This window comes from Mastigoproctus giganteus, chromosome 6 (assembly GCF_048544385.1).
Source record: "Mastigoproctus giganteus isolate SK-2022 chromosome 6, ASM4854438v1, whole genome shotgun sequence".
NCBI lineage: Eukaryota > Metazoa > Arthropoda > Arachnida > Uropygi > Thelyphonidae > Mastigoproctus > Mastigoproctus giganteus.
This window is the reverse complement of record NC_143580.1, coordinates 120468954-120481252: the sequence shown is the minus strand read 5'-3', so window position 1 is coordinate 120481252 and position 12299 is coordinate 120468954. Positions and strand designations below refer to the sequence as shown.

Here is a 12299-nt window from a genome sequence, read left to right as displayed (position 1 = left end):
ATATGATAGGGGCCATTTATTTTTTGTTTTATTGTACAGTTCGTTTATTGTTCCTTTATAGTGATATCTCATAATTTGGCCTTGGTGCTATCATGGGCCACCATTTTTTCTTCTAAAATTTGTAATTATTCCTTCTACAACACTCTTATTCTCAATTTAGTCCAATCCCCTCTTGTTTCGATAGTTAGTGGTACTAGTTTTCTTTGTATTCACTTCTTAAATGGCTTGCCATTCTGCTAGCTTATTCTTATTTTAATATATTTTTTTAATTTATGTCATATTCTAGAAAAATGGTGTGATTTGCTTTCCAGGCACCAATGCTGGTGCATGGAAAGCAGATCCTGTCTTACTGCCCTTATTATAGTCAGCTTGAAGATAAGATATTCTGTTAAGTATTCATCTAGTAGCAGTTGATCTTGGATCATGTAGATGACCACTTTCTCAATCAACTTATTAGAAATGTCACTAAGAGGGTAATATTCTAGATGTGGTCATTACCAAAGATATATCTGCTATTAAAAAGTTTTGAATTAACTGTTCAATGATCACATGAATGACAATGGCCATTCGTCACATTTAAACTGTTTCCATTGGTTGGTAATTACACCTGTAGGGATGAAGATCTTAGTATATTAATTACACCTTTCTATCTAACCCTAATTCACAGTTCTCATGTGATTTGAGGTCAGCTGAGGATCAGTAGTTCTTGTTCATTGTGTAATCATAAAGTTATTACACATCAGCAAATATATCCTTTTATCTTTTCAACCTCCAACCCAAGCATATTACTAAGTACTATAGGTTCTAATACCTCTTGTGTTTGGGGTTTTCATAAAAAAAAAAAAATTTCTGATGTTAGCATTAGCATAAGCATATGATGCAAGAAAGCAAGCTTATACAGCATCAGCCAAAAAAAAAAAAAAATTCATTCAATCATTCCAAATGTTTGTCTAGTTCTCCCTTTAATTTATTTAAGCTATCAACTTCCACAACAACAACAGATGGATGTCATTACTACTTTGATATCATTTTAAATTCTAGAATCTAATGTTTTAAATTCTAGAATCTACATATAAATAACTGCAATCATGCAGTTATTTATATGTAGATAAAGGCTGCCAAGTTGAAGTGTAGAAGAATTAGTGCATATGAATTTTAGTACTGGAACTGAAATACAACTGTTAGAACAGATCGATGAATGTACAGATTATGAACTAAACAAAGGCATTTCAGATGCACTTGGGGGCAGACTCCCTGGGCCCAGACATTGAATAGGAGCTGAACCACTGCCATGAATTACAGAAAAGAGCAACTTGGAGGGACAAGATGCACTTAGTGAGGCTGTTTGTCCTTGGACCTATGCTTTTGACACTAGATAATTCTGAAGATGGAGAAAACAATATTAAAACTGACAGTATTGGATGAAGTGACCATGATTCTGCTACAACCAGATGACACTGGAAAAAGATTTTTAGTGACTTTTCCCCAATCATACTAATAATGTATAAGTATCACAACTAAATCAAAATCATTATATCTTTAGTGATGAATAAAATTAAACTGAAAGAGTATAAATATCATTCAATATTTAATTTTTTTTTTCTAAATCTTTACAGTTTCTAAACATGGTCTGTAATAATAGTATTTCATAATTTAAAATTAGCATCGTCCTAAGTTTGGTGTTTGACGTACAAATACTGTTTCTATATTTTTAGTGTAATAAAGTGTAATGCAGTTATTATTCTAGAAAATAGTGAAAATTTAAACACTTCAACCTGTGCACAGTGAAATCTGTCTTTAACTTCTGGAAAGAATACAGATAATTCTCAAGACATTTCGTAATGCTTCTTGCAGAACTTTTTCAGTTACTGAATTGCTATCTTTATTACTCTGTGTGTATGTGAAGTGTAATAGTGATGACAATTCATTCACTGAAGAAGTGTTAAAATACCACAAAATGTCTGAGAATCATTTGTATTCCTTCAAGAAATTAAAAACAGATTTCATGATTCTCAATTATTTTTTATGAAAACCCCAAAACATGGAAGAGTATTAGAACCTATAGTACTTAGTAGCATGCATGGGTTGAAAATTGAGAAGACGAAAGAAGATACTTGTTGACACTATAATTGAATTTCTGGAGATTGTAATTTTCAGAAAATATGTGTGAGGGAGATTGTTTGAGAATATGGAACTTGAATGAATAAAAGAGGAAGAAGAAAAGTTGGTTTCTGTGAATTTGAAATTGAACAGTAAAAAGATGCTGACTGGTAGCAGCACATATTTGGGTTTCAATTCACCTGTACACTATGTAGCTGAAAGAACAATTCAGTTGGTATTTTTTCAAGAAAAATGTTTCTTCAAAATGTATAACTTAACTGGAATTTGTTAGAAACCAACATCTTTATTTCTTGTTCAATGTAAATAAAATACTAACATATTTTCTATATATGTTGAGAATCAGATGACTCAAAAGTAGCAATTTTTTTATAAGCAGATGATCAAAAATACCTCTTATGAAATAATATATTAAAAAAAAAAAATGTACAAGAGCAAATAATTGGATGACAAGTTATCCATATAATTAATGGCATCCCAAAAAGTCATGCAACTTCTGAAGTGTTAAGGAACGACCAGTCCACAGTGAATATAATGTTTTGTTACAGAAGTCCATGGAAATGGCAATTAAAGTTGAAGGCATGGATTTTTCATTTTCTTAAAGGAGAATTATATAGGCCTTAGACATTGTCTGAGCTCAATTTCAGTGAGATATCTGAAATTCCTATGGAATATTTTATTTATTTATTTTTTTTATGAAAACCCCAAACACAAAAAGGTATCAAAACCTATAGTACTTAGTACCGTGCATGGGTTGAAGGAGAAGTATGGGGGGGGATAACACTATACACCATTTCATAAACAGGTATGGCACCAGGTGGAAACAGGTGGATAACCAAAGAACTGATAAAAGTGGAATCATAAAAAAAAAAAGCTACCTGGGATATCTACAGATTATCCTTAGCCCTTGTTCCATATGCAATGTATAAAATTGTTTGTATTCAGACTACTTGGGGAGGGGGTGAGACACTTTAAGGCAAATTATGAAAGGGTAAAGAGATCCATAATGAGGAACAACATACTGGCCCACTATAGAGAGATGAGAGATCAGTACTGATAACTCTGGGAAGATGGTTGAACTGGTTCTTTGCATCCATATTCACACAAGATTAAACTTTTCAAGAGGTGAAAACTGTTAATTCTCATTGTTACACTAAAGAAACACAAGAAATTAGTGATATCTACTCAATGATAACGAAAGAAGCAGTTAAGCTAAACCCTTATCTATAATAATGAACATATTCTTTGGCTCAGTTAAAGTTCCAGAGGACTGGAAATGTGCAAATCTCTCCCCTCTACAGACAAAGGATCTGTAGAGGAGACCCTTTGTCTGTAGTTACCTGGATCTATCCAGGTAACTACAGACCAAGTCTGACTTTTGTATCAGAAAAAGTTATGGAAGTAAAGAAATCTGTAAAAGGAACAAAAAGTATTGGAAACAGTGCTGTTTTTCACTACCTTCAGGGGGTAAAGGGAAGGGTTTTTGCCTTTTTAAAGATTATACAGTGGTCTCAGACAGTTTGGGAAAGCAAAAATGAGAGTAGGAGTGGGTTATAAGCCAATTGACTCTGATGAGTACAATGAACAATTGTACAGAGAAATAAGAGTAGGCCGGTAAATCAGAATGTCTTACATGGGGGGATTTTAACTTCCCAGATATTGACTGGAACTTGTGGCTCACACACTAGCATGACTATTGTGGATTGATTGGATGACTGTTTTCTACAGCAGAATGTTTGAGAGGGAGCAATACTCTTGATCTGATTATCATTAATGATTAATCGTTCTTTAAGAATTTGCAGATAAAGGAACCACTAGGTGGCAGTGATCACAATGTACTGGTGTGGGATTTACTTAAAAGATGTCACTACCATTGGGGGTAAAGCGAAGGATTTTTGCTTTCATAAAAGGTGACTATAGTGGTTTCTAAATTCTATACAATGAGACCAACCGATGATGTTACCAACAGCAAATTCAAAATGGGAAGCATTCAAAGAAGTAATCTTGGAAGCTATTAGGCTTTTTGCCCCAACTAAGAAATACTGTTCAAAGTTTAGGCCTAAATGGATGACATCCATTTGATGAACTAATGAGACTCATGGCAGAGAAGCAAAATGCATGGGATACATATAAATTATCAGGTGATTATGGTAGATATAAGCTAATCTGTAATCAAGCACACAGGAGGTTAGGCAAGCAAAGGCAGATTATGAGAAATCTTTGGCAAAGGATGCAAAGAAAAACAGCAAAGACTTCTTTACTTATAGAGGGTGATTCAGCAGGAATAGTATATATTTCGGGAGGTTACAGTATTAATTATTCTGAATAAAAAAGTTCATATAAACACATGTCCAATTCTCAATGGATAAGGAGATACAGATGTTTGAAACTGGCATGTGCAGCTCTCTGGATCAGATGTGACCAAGAAGCACTTATAACCTGACACTGTTTGATATTAGAAGTGTTGTTAAGAATGCCGCACATCTTCACACATGCTGAATATGCCGATATGGTATTTGTCTATGGTTTTTGTGGTGGAAGTGCTATTGCTACATGTAGAGAATACTGTTGGCAGTTTCCTAACCGCAGAATACCGGATTCAAGAGCATTTACTAGTGTTTACACCAAATTGCATGAGACTGGTGCAGCTCCCAGCGCTCATATTTCTTCTGAACGTGCAAATGAACAAAATGTCGATGAAATACAACACATTCTTGAGTCAGTAGTCCTACTATTAGCACAGGAATTTTCTACGCATATATTTCTACAGGAAGAATTTCCACAGATAAGAGTGTGGCGAGCATTACATGAGCACGGCTTGTATCCATTTCACATACAGCAGGTGCAACACCTTTAACCAGGAGACGACACCCAGCAATTGGAATTTTGTCAGTGGGTAAATGCTAACTGCCGATTAATTCCATTAATACTGTTCAGCGATGAAGCTACTTTCACCCATGATGGTATCTACAACACCCGTAACTCTCATAGGTGGTCAGACAAAAATCCACATACCACTATAGAAACAAATTTTCAAAATCGTTTCTCTGTAAATGTGTGGTGCGGTATCATCGACAATCAGTTGATTTGGCCTGTTGTGTTACAAAATCATCTTACAGAACCCATTTACCTAGAATTTCTACAACTTTCCCTGCACAATGGATCGGCCATGGTGGTTCTCGTTCATTGGCCACCAAGGTCTCCAGACCTCACTCTGTTAGATTTTTGTTTGTGGGGATGGATGAAAATCGCAGTATGCAAAGAAAAGGTGAATACAAGAGATGAATTGCTTGCTCACATTTTGGATACTGCTGCCCTCATAAAGGAATGCCAAGATGACCTCAGAACAACATGTCATACTACCACAAGAGTTGCAAAGTTCAGTGAGGTTGGCGATTGGATTTTCAAACATTTATTGTGAACCGTAAAAAGTTTGTCAATTATTTGCGTTTTGTATCATTCAAAAAAGTCAATAAATACAAAGAGTCATTTATCGTTCTTTAATACTTCTCATAATGGCTTTGTGCACACCAGTTTCAAACAGCTGTATCTCCGTATCCATTGAGAATTGGACGCATGTTTATATGACCGTTTTTACTCAGAATAATCAATATTATAACTTCCCAAAACATTTATTATTCCTCCTGAATCACCCTATACAAAGTCTAGAAGGAAGGGGATGAATCAAGTTGGCCCACTTGATCTGGTTCAACTGTTCACGATCCTCCTCAGGTAGCTGACAAACTGAACGAGCATTTTGAATCTACATTCACACATGAGAAATTCTGTAGAAAAGTGAAGGACAGAAGCTTATTAAAGTCTACCAGTGAGCTAAATGATTTTGTAATAACTGAGAGCAAGTGGAGGAGAAATTGTTGAAGTTCAACATAAGAAAGGCACCTGGGGTGGATAGGAGCTATCCAATTATGTTAAAGGAGTTGGCAAAGGAAGTAAGCAAACCCTTAACCACAATTACAAGAGCATCGTTGGACTCAGGGAGTGGTGTGCAAACGTATCCTCAATTCACAAAGGGGGGGGGATCCAAGGGTGACACAAGTAATTACAGACCTGTTAATTTAACTCTGGGAAAAATAATGGAGTCATTAGTTAAAGTACTACAGGATCATCTAGACAAGACAGCAGTAATAATTCAGACACAGCATGGGTTTGATAAGGGGAAGTCTTGTGGACCAATATGACTGGATACTACATTGAGGTCACAAGGGAACTGGATGCAAAAAATTATCTTGATATCATATACTTGGATTTCAGGAAAGCTTTTGATACTCTTACTGGTGGAAAACTACTGTACAAATTGGAGCAATATAGCATTAAGGGCAAGTCACTACAATCGATAAGAGGATAGTTGAGTGGGAGAAGACAGAGAGTGGTAATCAATGGACACTGCTCTTCATGGACTAATGTCATTAGTGGAATCTCCAGGGTTCAGTGATGGGCCCATTGTTGTTTTATATATTTATCAATGATAGTATATCGGGCTTAATTTTCAAGTTTGCAGATGATACAAAGGTTGGCAGGGTTATTAATGACAGTATGCTACTGCAACAGGATCTAGTAAAGTTGGGCAGATGGACTGAGAAGTGGCAACTGAAGTTTAATGTTGACAAAAGTACTGCATATGACTATCAGCAGAGAAAATCGTGCAGTAAGATATGAAGTTTTCTGAGCAGTTCAGACTGGCAGCCAGAGTAGGTCATGGGATCTTGTCAATGATATATGCTGTTGTTGTTATTTGGTTTTTAGGAGCATTTGCAACTAAGGCCATATTGCTCCGGGGATATGCGGTGGTCATTCCCTGACCTTTCCGCATCCTCCATATTTGGTGGCTCACGGGCTCGAACCCCGGTCTAATCAAAGAAGCATGTGCTACGCACTGCTGCTCCTGCCCACCTGGCTACGAAGGTGCCAATGATATAGGCATAAATTTTGCTACTAGGGAAAAGAAAGTGATTTTCCCTTTGTATAAGGCAATAGTCAGACCATGCATTGAGTACTGTGTACAAGTCTGGAGACCTCATTTCAGGAAGTTTGTAGAGTTGCTAGAAAGAGTATAGAGAAGGGTAACAAGATTGGTGATGGGAATAAAGTGTTCCTCTTACAAAGATACGCTTAAGTTTTGCAAATTGAAGCTTTGGAGTTTAGGCACCTGCGAGGTGATCTGATAGAGGTATATTAGCATTAGCATGGGCACATGATGCAAGAAAGCAAGCTTATATAGCATCAGCCAAAACAAAAAAAAAAAATAAAAGAAAACCCTTCTCATTTCACCCATCCACTCACTCCAAATGTCTGTCTAGTTCTGCCTTGAATCTATTTAAGCTATCAACTTCTACAACGACAGATGGAAGTTTGATCCAGCAATCAACCACCCGCTGGCTAAAGGCAAACTTCCACGCATCTATCCTACAATTGTCTTTCCTCAATTTGAATTTATGCCCTCTCAGGTGATTACTCTGAAGAGGAAGAATCCCATCAGCACTGAGCATACTCAAACCATTCAAAGCTTTATACACCTCAATCAGATCACCTCACAGGTGCCTAGTCTCCAGACACTGTAATTTGCAAAACTTAAACCTTTCTTTGTAAAAGCAACCCTTTGTTCCATTCACTAATCTTGTTGCCCTTCTCTGTACTCGTTCCAACAGCTCTACATCCTTCTTAAAATGAGGCCTCCATACCTGTTTACAGTACTCAAGGTATAGCCTGACCATTGCCTTATACAAGGGGATAATCACCTCCTTATCCCTGCTAGAAAACCAAGGCAACCCAAAGTAACAAGTGGTACTTTCTGGTAATAGCAGTGGATTTTGCTGGGGCCTTCAACACCGTCTGATGGCCGAGCATCCTTGGCAGACTCCGGAAAGCAGCACTCCCAGAAAACTTGTATAACAATGTCTGGGCATACTTGTCGCATAGGAAAATTGAGGTCATCACAACCTTCTGAATAGTTGTTAAAAGCATCCGCAGGGGCTGCCTGCAGGAATCTATCCTGGGGCCGCTACTGTGGAACGTGGTCCTTGATCATTTCTTGGCTCTGGACCTGGAAAACATGGTCAGTTAAGCCTTTGCTGATGACCTCATTTTAATGGTGGAAGCGGACTCCAGAACTTGAAACACAGGCCAACCAAGCACTACAAACCCTACAGAATTTGGTGGAAACACATATGTTAAAGATTTCACCAACCAAGACAAACTCAGTATTACTAAAGTATGTCAGACGACCACTGCAAATAATGATAGCAGGATCCACCATTAAACTAGCAAAGCAAATAAAGTATCTAGGTATCATCCTGGATGCAAACCTGTCCTTTAGATCTCACCTCATCTACCTGAGAGAGAAACTAAGGAACTATGCAGCACTTGTAGCAGAAGTATCTCGCAGGAACTGGGGACTCAACAGGAAGACCCTGTCCCTGTATTATAAAACAATATTCATCCCAGCAATTACCTATGGATCACCAATCTGGTTCAGGAAGACTGGAACCACAGTCAACAGAAGACTGCTAGACACTATCCAAAGAAACATACTTCTAACTATAACCAGGGTCTGCAAAATGGTGAGCACCCACGCTCTGCAGATCCTGGCAGGAGCTCTTCCGCTGGACCTCGAGGTGACTAGATGTGGACTCATGTATTTACTATCCAAGGATATGCCTGCCTCCATCTATGACTTTACCTTGGACCCAACCAACAGCCGGACGACAAAGAAACAATGAATAGTGGCTCACATGTTGAAGATTTGGCAGCACAGATGGGAGATGTTACCAAAAGGGGTCAAGTTACAAGAAGCTTCATACCAATAGTCACAAAAATGTACCCAAAAGCCCCCTCGTAGTTCTACCTTGGGCTAAATACAACCTTCCCCCTGACGGGCCACGGCCCATTTAAAGCAAAACTGAATGCACTCGGAATAATAGAAGAGCCACATGCACCTGTGGAGAACCTGAAACCTGTCAGCATATTATGCAAGACAGTGAATGCTACAAAGAACACAGAAGTAGACTTATAATGAAGATTCAATGCTTGCCGAAAAATCAAGAATACCATCTACTGGATTCAGAAGATGAATACAAAGCCCTCAGCTAATTTGCACTTGACGTCAACAGACAATGAACATAAATAGCATTCAAAAACGAATAGATAACTACAAATAATAAATAAAAGCAAACTGATAATGAACATCGACACAGAGGAAATGATGGCAAAATACTAAGGCAAACGCACAAAGAGTAGACCCATACGGCGTAATATGCAACAGAATAAATGGAGCACCAATACTATTACTGAAACAGCATCGACCTAGAAACCAATGGGAGTGGCACCAGCCAGGATGTGGTCGCTCCCAGGATAAACCCACACCAGATAGGACCCACACACCTAGAAGAGGACTAGGCTCCACTGAGTTAGCATCAGACTGCACTTGCTGGCGGGCACTGCAAATTGCAGGTATGGCAAACTGGGCAGGGCTCCCTTGCCCAGCCCACTTTCTTTCCACATCCCTGATGGGGTGAGGGGACAGTCTGTCTGCACCCTCCCCACAACCCCTTCTTTTCCCTCTGGCCCAGGTATATCAGTGGGGCATGGGCATGCCCCACTGATATACCTGGGGTCGCTTCCCTATTGACCCCATATTTCTGTCTTTTCCCCCAGCCTTCCATCTCTCCTCCCCTACTCTATCTATATTGCGAGCGAAAAACAAATGCCCCACACAACAAAAAATTTAAATGCCAAACTCAACACACTTGCAACCTCTTTCAGCTTAACTAGATTTTAGCATTTCCCCTCATTTGTTTGTTTTTTTTTTTTTTTTTTTTTATATATATATATATAGGCCCTGGCCACTGAAATCTCAGGAAATCAGGTCGCAGGACCTGCCAGAGTACTTGTCTAAAAATACTGGAGTACCTGGTCTGCCTCCACGGGGCCAAGTGTAGGCAATGTTGGGCCTCAACAGGGGTCCAGCGGCTAAACAGCCAGATGAATAACAGAACATAACACTATACATATCCATTATCTACACACTTTTAAATCTCTGGCTTTCCCGGCATACTGGTACACCCACAATGAAAGAAACACAGAGATGGGGAAACCCCCTGGTGCCGTTAGACACTAAATACCCTTTACATTTTTGTCAGCGTAGTACCACACAGTTGATACTTTACTCTGGGGTTACTGCTTCCCACATGCAGTACTTTACATTTGTCAATGTTAAACTTCAGTTGCAAACTCTCAGCCCATCTGCTCATCTTTTCTACATCCTGTTACAGCAGCGTACTGTCATTAGTGTCATTCACATCCCTGCTGACCTTCGTATTATCTGCAAACTTGGACATTAAGCCTGATATACCATCATCGATATCATTAATAAATACAGAAAACAAGAATGGACCCAACACTGAACCCTGGGGGACTCCACTAATAACATTAGTCCACGAAGTGCAGTGTCCATTTAACCAGTGCCTCCATTAAATTCCCTGGAACAGAAGTTACACTAACAGGTCTATAATTACTTCTGTCGCCCTTTCATCAACCTTTGTGAATTGGGGTCACATTTACACATCTCCAGTCCATGGGTACGGCGCCTCCGTAGCCAGGTGGGAAGGAGCAGCAGTGAGTAGCACACGCTTCTTGATTAGACCGGGGTTCGAGCCCGTCACCACCAAATACGGAGGATGCGGAAAGGTCAGGAATGACCACCGCATGTTCACGGAGCAATATGGCCTTAGTTGCTAATGCTCCTAAAAACCAAATAACAAACCAACAAACAACAAACCATGGGTACCTCCCTTGAGTCCAAGAAAGCTCTCATAATTATGGCTAAGGGTTTGCTTACTTCCTTTGCTGCCTCCTTTAATATAATTGGATAGATCATATTCACCACAGGTACTTTTCTTATGTTTATCTTCAAAAATTTCTCCTCCACTTTCCTCTCAGTTATTATACAAAATCATCTAGCTCACTGCCAGAGTTTAATTCACCTCTGGCATTCCCCTCCCTGAATAACTCCTCATATGTGAATGTAGATGCAAAATACTCATTTAGTTTGTTAGCTACCTGGACAGGATCATCAACAGTTGAACCATTAATATCAAGTGGATCGATCTGATTCATCCCCTTCCTCCTAGAGTTTACATAAGTAAAGAACTCTTTGCTGTTTTTCTTTGCATCATTTGCCAAAGATTTCTCATAATCTGCCTTTGCCTGCCTAACCTCCTTTGTGAAACCTATGATACATATAACCAGCTTATATCTATCATAGGCTTCTGTGTTACCTGTTAATTTATATGTATCCCATGCATTTTTATTCTCTGCCACATGTCTCATTAGTTCATCTGACATCCATTTTGGCGTAAACCTTGAACAATATTTCTTTGTTGGTATGAAAAGCCTATTAGCTTCCAAGATTAATTCTTTGAATTCTTCCCATTTTGAATTTGCTGTTGGTAACATCATCAGTTGGTCCCACCGTATAGAATTTAAAAACAGTCCCAGACCACCATAGTCACCTTTATGAAAGCAAAAACTCTTCCCTTTACCCATGATGGTAGTTACTTCTTTGAGTAAATCCCACTTCAGCACACAGTGATCACTGCCACCTAGTGATTCCTTTATCTGCAGATTCTTAATGCATGAAGAATCACTACTGATAATCAGATCAAGAGTATTACTCCCTCTAGTTGCCACCCGAACATGCTGCTGTAGAAAACAATCATCCAATAAATTCATAAAAGCATTACTAGTGTATAAGTGACCAACCCACAAATTCCAGTCAATATTTGGGAAATTAAAATCCCTCATTATAAGACACTCTGATATACTGGCCCACTATTTCTCTGAACAGTTGTTTATTATACTCATCAGAGTCATTAGGCCTATAACACACTCCTACTCTCAATTTTGCTTTCTCAGTGCTTAGGTCACACCAAACGTGATTGACACTGCTCTGTCCACCCATGTCGATTGGCTGTACTTCCTTCGATTTCGTGCGTCTTAACTAATAGCTTAACCCCTCCTCCCTTCCTATCCTATCTATCCTTCCTGTACACATTGTACTCCCCAAATTCCATTTCTGCATTCCTTATAACTGTGTGACACCACGCCTCTGATATCCCAACAATATCTGCCTTGGTGTTTTGACTAACATCTTAAATTCATCAAAT

At 38.7% G+C, this 12299-nt stretch overlaps 1 protein-coding gene across 2 annotated transcripts in view; it reads right to left on the bottom strand.

Annotated features, from left to right (window-relative positions):
* The window catches only part of Ube4A (Ubiquitination factor E4A), a 523714-nt gene that overhangs the window by 482234 nt on the left and 29181 nt on the right, over nucleotides 1–12299 (bottom strand). The window lies entirely within an intron of this gene.